The sequence below is a fragment of the Salvelinus namaycush genome, unplaced genomic scaffold (assembly GCF_016432855.1).
Source record: "Salvelinus namaycush isolate Seneca unplaced genomic scaffold, SaNama_1.0 Scaffold867, whole genome shotgun sequence".
In the NCBI taxonomy this organism is placed as follows: domain Eukaryota; kingdom Metazoa; phylum Chordata; class Actinopteri; order Salmoniformes; family Salmonidae; genus Salvelinus; species Salvelinus namaycush.
The window spans coordinates 61334-72500 of record NW_024061605.1 but is presented as its reverse complement, the minus strand read 5'-3'; the positions used below and the strand labels follow the sequence as shown (position 1 = coordinate 72500).

General features: G+C 46.8%; 1 pseudogene; it reads right to left on the bottom strand.

Moving 5' to 3' along the window:
* Positions 1-10587, bottom strand: part of LOC120043097 — a 47027-nt pseudogene extending 36440 nt beyond the window's left edge.
* Positions 10588-11167: the final 580 nt, after the last annotated feature.

The window sequence follows — 11167 nt, the reverse complement described above, 5'->3', positions numbered from 1 at the left end:
TGTGTGATCTGTGTGTGTGTGTGTGGTGTGTGATCTGTGTGTGTGTGGTGTGTGATCTGTGTGTGTGTGCGCGCGCTTGTGTGTGTATGATGAATTTCTGTACAGTGGATGTCTAGTCTAACATAGTCCATGCTCTGAACTGAGCTTACTAGCTAAATGGCTTCCTGTCTACCCAGTCAATCAATGATAAGTCACAACTTCTGTTCATCAACTCAACAACTCCCTTTGTGTGTGTGTGTGCCCCTCTATCTGAGAGCAGTCCGAAGCAGACAGACAGGCCTCAGAGCCCTCTGTCCTCCTGTCCTCCCACTGAGCCAGCGCAGTTCATCATAATCCTTTAATTACCTATTTTCCTTTCTACTCCCACCCTCATCCTTTTATTTCGTTTAGTTTATTATGATCCCCATTAGCTTTTGCCGAAGCAGCAGCTACACTTCGTAGGGTCCACAAAAAACATGGCAAGTAACAAAACATTGATAGACAAGGAAAGTCACACAAATGTAAAATACAACGATATCCAAACAATGCAACTAAAACATTATACAAACAATACAACAACAAAAAATGATGGGTGTGTTAAGGGAAAGGTGTGCTGCTCTGTTTTGAGCCAGCTGCAGGTTTGCTAGGTCTTTCTTTGCAGTACATGACCATATTACCAGACAGTTATCAAGATAGGACCAAAGCCTGAACAACTAGTACAGTTGACTTTTGTCTAAAAAATATATTGTATAACAGACCACTGCCCATGATAACTGACCATCCAATGTTATACCTAGAAGTTTGGCTTCCTCAACTTGCGCAATGATCACACCCTTTAATGAGTAGGAGTATGTTCACATGCAAACAATAATGAGACTATTGTGGATACTCAGATTAATATAATAGTTTGATTATAACATTTAAATGCTTTGGAAGAAGAACGATTTCTTTAATAATCCTGTTTACATGGACACATCTGAAATCAGGCTACCTGATGGCACTCTGATCAATGCCGAAAATTGCCAATCAAACTAAACGTTCTACCACAGCGACCATGTTATTTTTGGGAAGCATATTTGTTCTGAGTTTCGGACATAATATATGTTTGTTTGTGAAAACTACTTCTAAGACATGTACATCCAGTTCCGAACTCACTTCACTCGCGCTAAAGAGAGAGATTTGAGCTCCCGGTGCTGGCAGATCAGATACACCACTGGAATGCCCATTAAGATGTTTACACGTCCTGATAATTCAAAAGATTGCCCAGAAAACCAGGTGTTTTAATCAGCAGATGCTTATTTCGATTTTGACCGTACGCCGATTAAGATAAGTAGAATAAGGTGTTTACATGACTATTGCATAATCTGCCTACTGACATAATCAGTTGAATATCGAATTATTACTGTGCATGTCAACGTACTAAATATTTTGAATCAAACACAAATTTCAGTGAGCTCACTGGTTTTGGGTGCTGACATGTAGAGTGTGGAATCAGCCGCATACATACTCATTCTAGCTTTGTGTAAGACCAGTGGCAAATAATTTGTAAAAATAGAGAAGAGTAACGTTCCAAGGCAACTGCCCTGAGGGACACCGCACTGTACATATCTGATGTCAGAGAAGCTTCCATTGAATAATATTCTCTGTTTTTTGGGGGGGATAAATAACTCTCCAACCATGTGATGACAGGTGATGTAAAGCCACTGCAAGTTTGTTTTTTCTATTTATAATCAATAACATCAAAGGCTGCACTGAAACCTAACAATATAGCTCCAACTTATTATCCATTACCATTAACCAATCATCAGTCATCTAAGTCAGTGCAGTAGTAGTTGAGTGCCCTCTATACCCATGATGAAAGTGTCATGACACTGGCCTGTGGGTAAGGTTTATGACCCCCCCCCCCATAAATAACTTTCTCCCTTCCCTCTCTCTCTTGACTCTACAGAGGGACTCTTGAATAGCCTTTGTTAAACAGAGTCTGGGAACATCAAAGAAGTTGGGGGGAAATGTACCATATTTTCGTAATCCGACCAGTTGAACATATGCGTTGGTACTTAATGAATATGATGTCAGTTCGGTTGTCATCTGAGACATTCTCATCAATGATAGGATGACAAACTCTACAGTGGAAAGTCTACACAGAGTTATCAGATTCACATGGAATTGTTGAGCAATTTAAATCTTTGAATTTAAAATTATTGGTGAAAAGATTAAATGTAATTTTAGCTTCCCAAATGAGAGATTTGGGTTTTCATAAGGTTAGGGCTCTGCTAATCAGTGGCCCGCCCCTGTGAAGAGACATGGGTTATAAAACTATGAAAACACACCCTTCTCCCTCCACTATTTAAAGCCCTTGACAAAAATGTAACCTCCTGTTCCGAGGACGACGGTCCATACGTTAAAAAGGACTAACATGTCAACTACAGAACTAAGCCAACCTCAGCGTGAGCTTTGGTTGTGAATGGTATGAACTTTGAACTCTTATTCACTAAAGAAGTGAGACATCCTAGCCGTTGAGTTAGCAACAGCAGCTGTAAATGTGGGCTAGGAAAGGACAGACAGAGTATCCCGTCTACCACACAACGACGACACTACAACGTATCCCGTTCACCACCAGAGACACTCTTCAAAGGACAAAGGACTCTGTTGGGCAACACGGCCTTCCATCTACCACCAACCTATTGAAGCGCAGCTCAGAGTAAATATTTATTGCATTTTCCTTTTCCAAATGGGCGGTAATTTAGAATGCATAGGATATTGTATTTACGATAGCACAGCTTCTCCCTTTGTTCCTCAGTCTTCCCGCTCTTTCACTCAAACCCAACCCACCAGGGACGTTTTCCTTTATGACATAATTGGTAATCAAGGTATGATTCATTCTGTGTATATGTAATTCTGTGTGATTAGTTAGGTATTTAGTAAATAAATAATTAAACCCAATTTTGTATTGCTGATTCAACTTGTTAGCCAGGGTTCGTGAAGATAACCAAGAATTTACAACTTTCAGATGAGACTGAAATAATGTGACGATTAACATTGACTGCCATTGATGTAAAATATTACTAGGTCTTTAAGAGTTTATTCGGAAGATAACAGCTCTATAAATATTATTTCGTGGTGCCACAACTTTCTAGTTAATTACATTTACATGATTAGCTCAATCAGGTAATATTAATTACAGAGAAAGGATTTTATAGAATAGCATGTCATATCACTTAATCCGGCATAGCCAAAGACACGACAAAAGTCAGTAGTTAACTTGTCTGAAAAATAGCATTGTATTTGGTCAAACACAATCCTCTCCATCAATTTACTAAGAATAGGCAGCAAACTGATTGGGCGGCTGTTAGAGCCAGCAAAGGGTGCTTTACTATTTTTAGGCAGTGGAATTACTTTAGCTTCCTTCCATGCCTGTGGACACACTCTCCTATACGTTTGGTTAAAGATATAGCAAATAGGGGTGGTAATACGGCTCCGTTGGTAGAGCATGGTGCTTGCAATGCCAAGATTGTGGGTTCGAATACCAGGACCATAAATACATTTAAAAAAAGAAATGCACGCCTGACTAAGTCATTTTGGATAAAAGCGTCTGCTAAATGACATGTAAAAAATGAAACATCCTCTCACGGTCAACTGCGTTTATTTTTAGCAAACTTAACATTTGTAAATATTTGTGTAAATAGTCTGATGATGCTGTGACACACCGCCCCAGACCATGACGGACCCTCCACCTCCAAATCGATCCCGCTCCAGAGTACAGGGCTCGGTGTAACGCTCATTCCTTCGACGATAAACGCGAATCCGACTATCACCCCTGGTGAGACAAAACCGCAACTCGTCAGTGAAGAGCACTTTTTGCCAGTCCTGTCTGGTCCAGCGACGATGGGTTTGTGCCCATAGGCAACGTTGTTACCGTGATGTCTGGTGAGGACCTGCCTTACAACAGGCCTACAAGCCCTCGGTTGAGCCTCTCTCAGCCTATTGCGGAAAGTCTGAGCACTGATGGAGGGATTGTGCATTCCTGGTGTAACTCGGGCAGTTGTTGTTGCCATCCTGTACCCATCCGGCAGGTGTAACATTCAGATGTACCGATCCTGTGCAGGTGTTGTTACACGTGGTCTGCCACTGTGAGGACGATCAACTGTCAAACCTGTCTCCCTGTAGCGCTGCCTTAGGCGTCTCACAGTACAGACATTACAATTTATTGCCCTGGACACATCTGCAGTCCTCATGCCTCCTTGCAGCATGCCTAAGGCACGTTCACACAGATGAGCAGGGACCCTGGGCATCTTTCTTTTGGTGTTTTTCAGAGTCAGTAGAAAGGCCTCTTTAGTGTCCTAAGTTTTCATAACTGTGACCTTAATTGCCTACCGTCTGTAAGCTGTTAGTGTCTTAACGACCATTCCACATGTGCATGTTCATTAATTGTTTATGGTTCATTAAACAAGCATGGGAAACAGTGTTTAAACCCTTTACAATGAATATCTGTGAAGTTATTTGGATTTTTACAAATTATCTTTGAAAGACTTGGTCCTGAAAAGGAACATTTCTGTTTTTGCTGAGTATATTTTAACACAGTCTGCTACCATTCTCAACAGTTTCCCATCAATAGCTTTTCCACCTCTCCCACACGGACTTGACCAAAATAAAAACAGCAATCCTCTTCTTTCATTATTAGATCTTTTATACAAAAATATGATGGTTCACTGTTCAATGTTGTCATTTCATGTCTGAGTGTTTCCACTTTAGTAGTGAAATAGTCATTGAAATGATTGGCAATATCGAAAGGTTTTGTTATAAATGACCCATCACCTTCAATGAACGATGGAGATTAATTAGGTTTTCTGCCCATGGTATCATTTAAGGTACTCCAAAGTATTTTTCCATTGTGTTTTATGTAATTTATCTTATTTGGTAATACAAGTTATTTTTCTTTGTGTTAAGTTTAGTCACAACATTTCTCCATTGACAATATGTCAACCAATCAGCTGAGCAGCATAACTTGTTTGCCACCTCTTTTGCATAATTTCTTTAAACAATAAAATGTTTAAATCCTCACCCCCTCATTCCCTCCCCCCCTAACGTCATCCTCACCCGTTCATTCCTTATCCCCCCAAACCCATTCCTCCCTCTCCCCCAAACCCATTCCCCCCCCCAACCCATTCCTTCTCTTCCCCAAACACAGTCCTCCCTCTCCCCCCAAGCCCAGTCCTCCCTCTCCCCCCAAGCCCAGTCCTCCCTCTCCCCCCAAACCCATCCCCCCAACCCATTCCTTCTCTCCCCCCAAACCCAGTCCTCCCTCCAAGCCCAGTCCTCCCTCTCCCCCCAAACCCATCCCCCCCAACCCATTCCTTCTCTCCCCCCAAACACAGTCCTCCCTCTCCCCCCAAGCCCAGTCCTCCCTCTCCCCCCAAACCCAAACCCATCCCCCCCTAAACCCATTCCTCCCTCTCCCCACCAAACCCATTCCTCCCTCTCCCCCCAAACCCAGTCCTCCCTCTCCCCCCAAACCCAGTCCTCCCTCTCCCCCAAACCCAGTCCTCCCTCCCCCCAAACCCAGTCCTCCCTCTCCCCCCAAACCCAGTCCTCCCTCTCCCCCCAAACCCAGTCCTCCCTCTCCCCCCAAACCCAGTCCTCCCTCTCCCCCCTTACACCCAGCCTAACCCCTTATCCCACTCACCCTTTAAATTCACCCCTTTCCATAACCCACATACCCTCACCCCTCCCTAGTGCGGGGTCCTCCTTGGGGGGTGGCTAAGAGACCCAGAGACGATCTTGCTTATCATGAGCCTGCCCCCCTCAGCATGACGGACAGCATATGCATGGCATAATAGGAGATGAGACAGGGTGTCAGGGCCTGGGGCTGATGAAGTGGACTACATGAAGCTCTGCTATTGGGTAGACATGCATCTTTCCTTTACATAGGTAAACACACACACACACACACACACACACACACACACACACACACACACACACACACACACACACACACACACACACACACACACACACACACACACACACACACACACACACACACACACACACACACACCTGGGGCCTACCTGAGATGGCCACCTTTCCTTTACTGGGTAGTCTGTCGTCCGTGGGCCCTGCATCCGCTGACCTAGTAGAGACAGAAAGAAGAGGATGACAACGGAAATTCTAATTGTAAACCCTGCTCAATTGCACACTTAGAACACATTAAACCCTTCACCCTATGGGTATACCTCCATTTATGCGCCTCTAAGTTCCTACCCCGCCCCCTTGCCTTGCCCGTTTACCCTCTGACCTTAGTGCGACCCTCTGCATGACCTGGGCCTCCTTCATCCTCTGCAGCTCTGACATGAAGGCCATGATGCGGATGTTGCAGGTGAGCAGGCTCTTGGAGGCCTCTAGGGCCTGGTCTCTCTGGGAGCAGGCAGCCAGCAGCTTACAGGCCCCGTCACGCATCCGGATCTCATGGTCTATCTTCTTCTGGATGTTACTGTCCTGCAGGCAGAGAGAGAGGGAGGGAGAGATGGGTTAGGACATTTTACTGACTGGAACAGGGTTGGTCTTTGAGTGTGGAGTGAGACTGTAACAAGAGGGTAAGTGTGACAGTTCAATTTAAATGTGACAATGACTGTGAAGAAGAGCGTTTGTGTTTATGGGAGAGAGAGGGCAAACGTGTGTGTGTGTGTGTGTGTGTGTGTGTGTGTGTGTGTGTGTGTGTGTGTGTGTGTGTGTGTGTGTGTGTGTGTGTGTGTGTGTGTGTGTGTGTGTGTGTGTGTGTGTGTGTGTGTGTGTGTGTGTGTGTGTGTGTCTCTCTCTCTCTCGTGGGCCCATTAGTGGAGTGTATCCCTGAAAGCGTTCTGGTGTCTCTGTGCGGTGAGGCGTGGGTCGGTCGGGGCATAGAGTAGTCAGGAAGAAGTTGTAAATATGCCCTTACGCCCTTCTGCCTCCCCTCCGGCACGCAGACACCAAGATGCTTAATCATTTAACATACACACCTGTCTATATAAGATCCCACAGTTGACAGTGCATGTCAGAGCAAAAACCAAGCCATGAGATCGAAGGAATTGTCTGTGACAGGATTGTGTCGAGGCACATATCTGGGGAACGGTACCAAAACATTTCTGCAGCATTGAAGGTCCCCAAGAACACAGTGGCCTCCTTCGTTCTTAAATGGAAGAAGTTTGGAAACACCAAGACTCTTCCTAGAGCTGGCAGTCCAGCCAAACTGAGCAATCGGGGGAGAAGGGCCTTGGTCAGGGAGGTGAGCAAGAACCCGATGATCACTCTAACAGAGCTCCTGAGTTCCTCTGTGGAGATGGGAGAACCTTCCAGAAGGACAACCATCTTTGCAGGACTCCACCAATAAGGCCTTTGTGGTAGAGTGACCAGACAGAAGCCACTCCTCAGTAAAAGGCACACGAAAGGCACCAGTGAAACAAGATTCTCTGGTCTGATGAAACCAAGATTGAACTCTTTGGCCTGAATGCCAAATGTCATGTCTGGAGGAAATCTGGTACCATCCCTACGGTGAAGCATGGTGGTGGAAGCATCATGCTGTGGGGATGTTTTTCAGTGGCAGGGACTGGGAGACTAGTCAAGATCAAGGAAAAGATGAAAGGCGCAAAGTACAGAGAGATCCTTGATGAAAAGTGCTCTGGAGCAGGTTAGGAACTCAGACTGGGGCGAAGGTTCAACTTCCAACAAGACAGCGACCCTAAGCACACAGCCAAGACAACGCAGGAGTGGCATCAGGACAAGTCTCTGAATGTCCTTGAATGGCCGAGCCAGAGCCCAGACTTGAACCCGATGGAAAATCTCTGGAAAAACCTGAAAATAGCTGTGCAGCGACGCTCCCCATCCAACCTGACAGAGCTTGAGAAGAATGGGAGAAACTCGCCAAATACAGGTGTGCAAAGCTTGTAGCATCATAACCTAGAAGACTTGACGTTGTAATCGCTGCCAAAAGTGCTTCAACAAAGTAATGATAAAAGGGTCTGAATACTTATGTAAATGTGATTTAAGTTTTTTTATTTTTAATAAATTAGCAAAATCAACGGCAGGAGAGGGAGGGAGGGAGCGAGGGGTAGGGCCAGGAGAGAGAGAGAGGGAGGGAGTAAGGGGCAGGGCCAGGACAGAGAGAGAGAGAGAGAGAGAGAGAGAGAGAGAGAGAGAGAGAGTGTAAGGGACAGGGCCAGGAGAGGGAGGGAGTGAGGGGCAGGGGTAGGCGAGGGAGGGAGCGAGGGAGGGGCAGGGCCAGAAGAGGGAGAGGGAGGGAGCGAAGGAGGGGCAGGGCCAGGAGAGGGAGAGGCAGGGCCAGGAGAGGGAGAGGGAGGGAGCGAAGGAGGGGCAGGGCCAGGAGAGGGAGAGGCAGGGCCAGGAGAGGGAGGGGCAGGGCCAGAAGAGGGAGGGGCAGGGCCAGGAGAGGGAGAGGGAGGGAGCGAAGGAGGGGCAGGGCCAGGAGAGGGAGAGGCAGGGCCAGGAGAGGGAGAGGCAGGGCCAGGAGAGGGAGAGGCAGGGCCAGAAGAGGGAGAGGCAGGGCCAGAAGAGGGAGAGGGAGGGAGCGAAGGAGGGGCAGGGCCAGGAGAGGGAGAGGCAGGGCCAGGAGAGGGAGAGGGAGGGAGCGAAGGAGGGGCAGGGCCAGGAGAGGGAGAGGCAGGGCCAGGAGAGGGAGAGGCAGGGCCAGAAGAGGGAGGGGCAGGGCCAGGAGAGGGAGAGGGAGGGAGCGAAGGAGGGGCAGGGCCAGGAGAGGGAGAGGCAGGGCCAGGAGAGGGAGGGAGTGAAGGAGGGGCAGGGCCAGGAGAGGGAGAGGCAGGGCCAGGAGAGGGAGAGGCAGGGCCAGGAGAGGGAGGGGCAGGGCCAGGAGAACCGTGACTGCTGCAGTAGAGAGAGAGAGAGAGAGAGCGCCTACATTTTATAATTTATGCTGCTGCTCTTGCTTTTCACACCGGCACAGACACCCACATACACATGATACATACACACATGATAACACACACACTCTACACACACACATACACATGGATTTTGTATTGTAGATAAACTATATATACAACAGTGTGTGGACATCACTTCAATAGTGGATTTGGCTATTTCAGCCATACCCATTGCTGACTGGTGTATAAAATTGAGCACACCGCCATGCAATCTCCATAGACAAACATTGGCAGTAGAATGGCCTTACTGAAGAGCTCAGTGACTTTCAACGTGGCAGCGTCATAGAATGCCACCTTTCCAACAAGTTTGTCAAATGTCTGCCCTACTAGAGCTGCCCCGGTCAACTGTAAGTGCTGTTATTGTGAAGTGGAAACGTCTAGGAGCAACAACGTCTCGGATGCGAGGTGGTAGGCCACACAAGCTCACAGAACGGGACGACTGACTGTTGAAGCGTGCAGCACGTGTAAAAATAGTCTGTCCTCAGTTGCACACAATGCTAAGATCACCATGCGCAATGCCAAGCATTGGCTGGAGTGGTGTAAAGCTCGCCGCCATTGGACTCTGGAGCAGTGAAAACACGTTCTCTGGAGTGATGAAACACGCTTCCCCATCTTGCAGTCCGACGGATGAATCTAGATTTGGCGGATGCCAGGAGAACATACCTGCCCGATATCATAATGCCAACTGTAAAGTTTGGTAGATGAGGAATAATGGTCTGGTGCTGTTTTTCATGGTTCGGGCCCCTTAGTTCCAGTGAAGGGAAATCTTAACGATACAGCATACAATGACATTCTAGACGATTCTGTGCTTCCAACTTTGTGGCAACAGTTTGGTGGAAGGCCCTTTCCTATTTCAGCATGACAATGCCCCCGTGCACAAAGCGAGGTCCGTACAGAAATGATTGGTTGAGATCGGTGTGGGAGAACTTGACTGGCCTGCACAGAGCCCTGACCTCAACCCCATCGAACACCTTTGGGATGAATTGGAACGCCGACTGCGAGCCAGGACTAATCGCCCAACATCAGTGCCCAGCCTCACTAATGCTCTTGTGGTTGAATGGAAGCAAGTCCCCACAGCAAGGTTCCAACATCTAGTGGAAATCCTTCCCAGAAGAATGGAGGCTGTTATAGCAGCAAAGGGGGGACCAACTCCATATTAATGAGTAAGATTTTGGAATGAGATGTTCGATGAGCAGGTGTCCACATACATTTGGTCATGTATTGTATGTGGTACTAGAGTAGTGGCCTGATGGCACACACTTAATGTGTTGTGAAAAGTATTATGACATGTAGTCATGTAATATTTAGTTTTTGTATATAACTGCCTTAATGTTGCTGCACCCCAGGAAAAGATCCTTAATAAATACAAATACAAGAGTGGAGCGTGTAGCTTGTTGTTGACCAATCATGAGTCATCAAAGCGGCATTATAAACTGGGTGGTTCGAGCCGTTAATGCTGATTGACTACAGCTGTGGTATATCGTACCGTTTACCATGGGTATGACAAAACATTTATTTTACTGCTCTAATGACGTTGGTAACCCGTTTATAATAGCAATAAGGCACCTTGAGGCTTTGATATATGGCCAATATACCACGGCTAAGCGCTGTGTCCATAAGAACAGCTCTTAGCCCGTGGTATATTGGCCATATACCTCACCTGCTTGGGCATTATTGCTTAAATAAGCTACAGCCGTAGAGCCTCGCTCTGTGTGTGGCAAAAGTTTGAAGATATCTACACGAATCAATGGAAGATGGAATTAAAATGACAGAATTAAAAGTTAAAGGAGAAGGACCGCATCTGGATCCGACCAGGTCTGTACGGAACGGCTCTAGCTGTCCTCAGGTCCGTTTGGAACGATCTCTATATTTAAAAAAAAACAGATGCATATCAGGTCCGGATGGGAAAGCTCCAGGTCCATTTTGGAATTTGGACCCATGAAGACGTCTAAAACAAACAAGCACGCACGCACGCGCACACACACACACACACACAACACACACACACACACACACACACACACACACACACACACACACACACACACACACACACACACACACACACACCACACACACACACACACACACACACACACACACACACACACACACACACACACACACTCCTGAACCATATTCTTCATCATAGCAGGTCTTTTGACCCGTCTTGTTTCATTTTCACTCATTGCTGCTCACTTGGCAAAGTTGGAGCAAACTCTCCCCACCTAGCGTCCTATCCCTGTGTAATT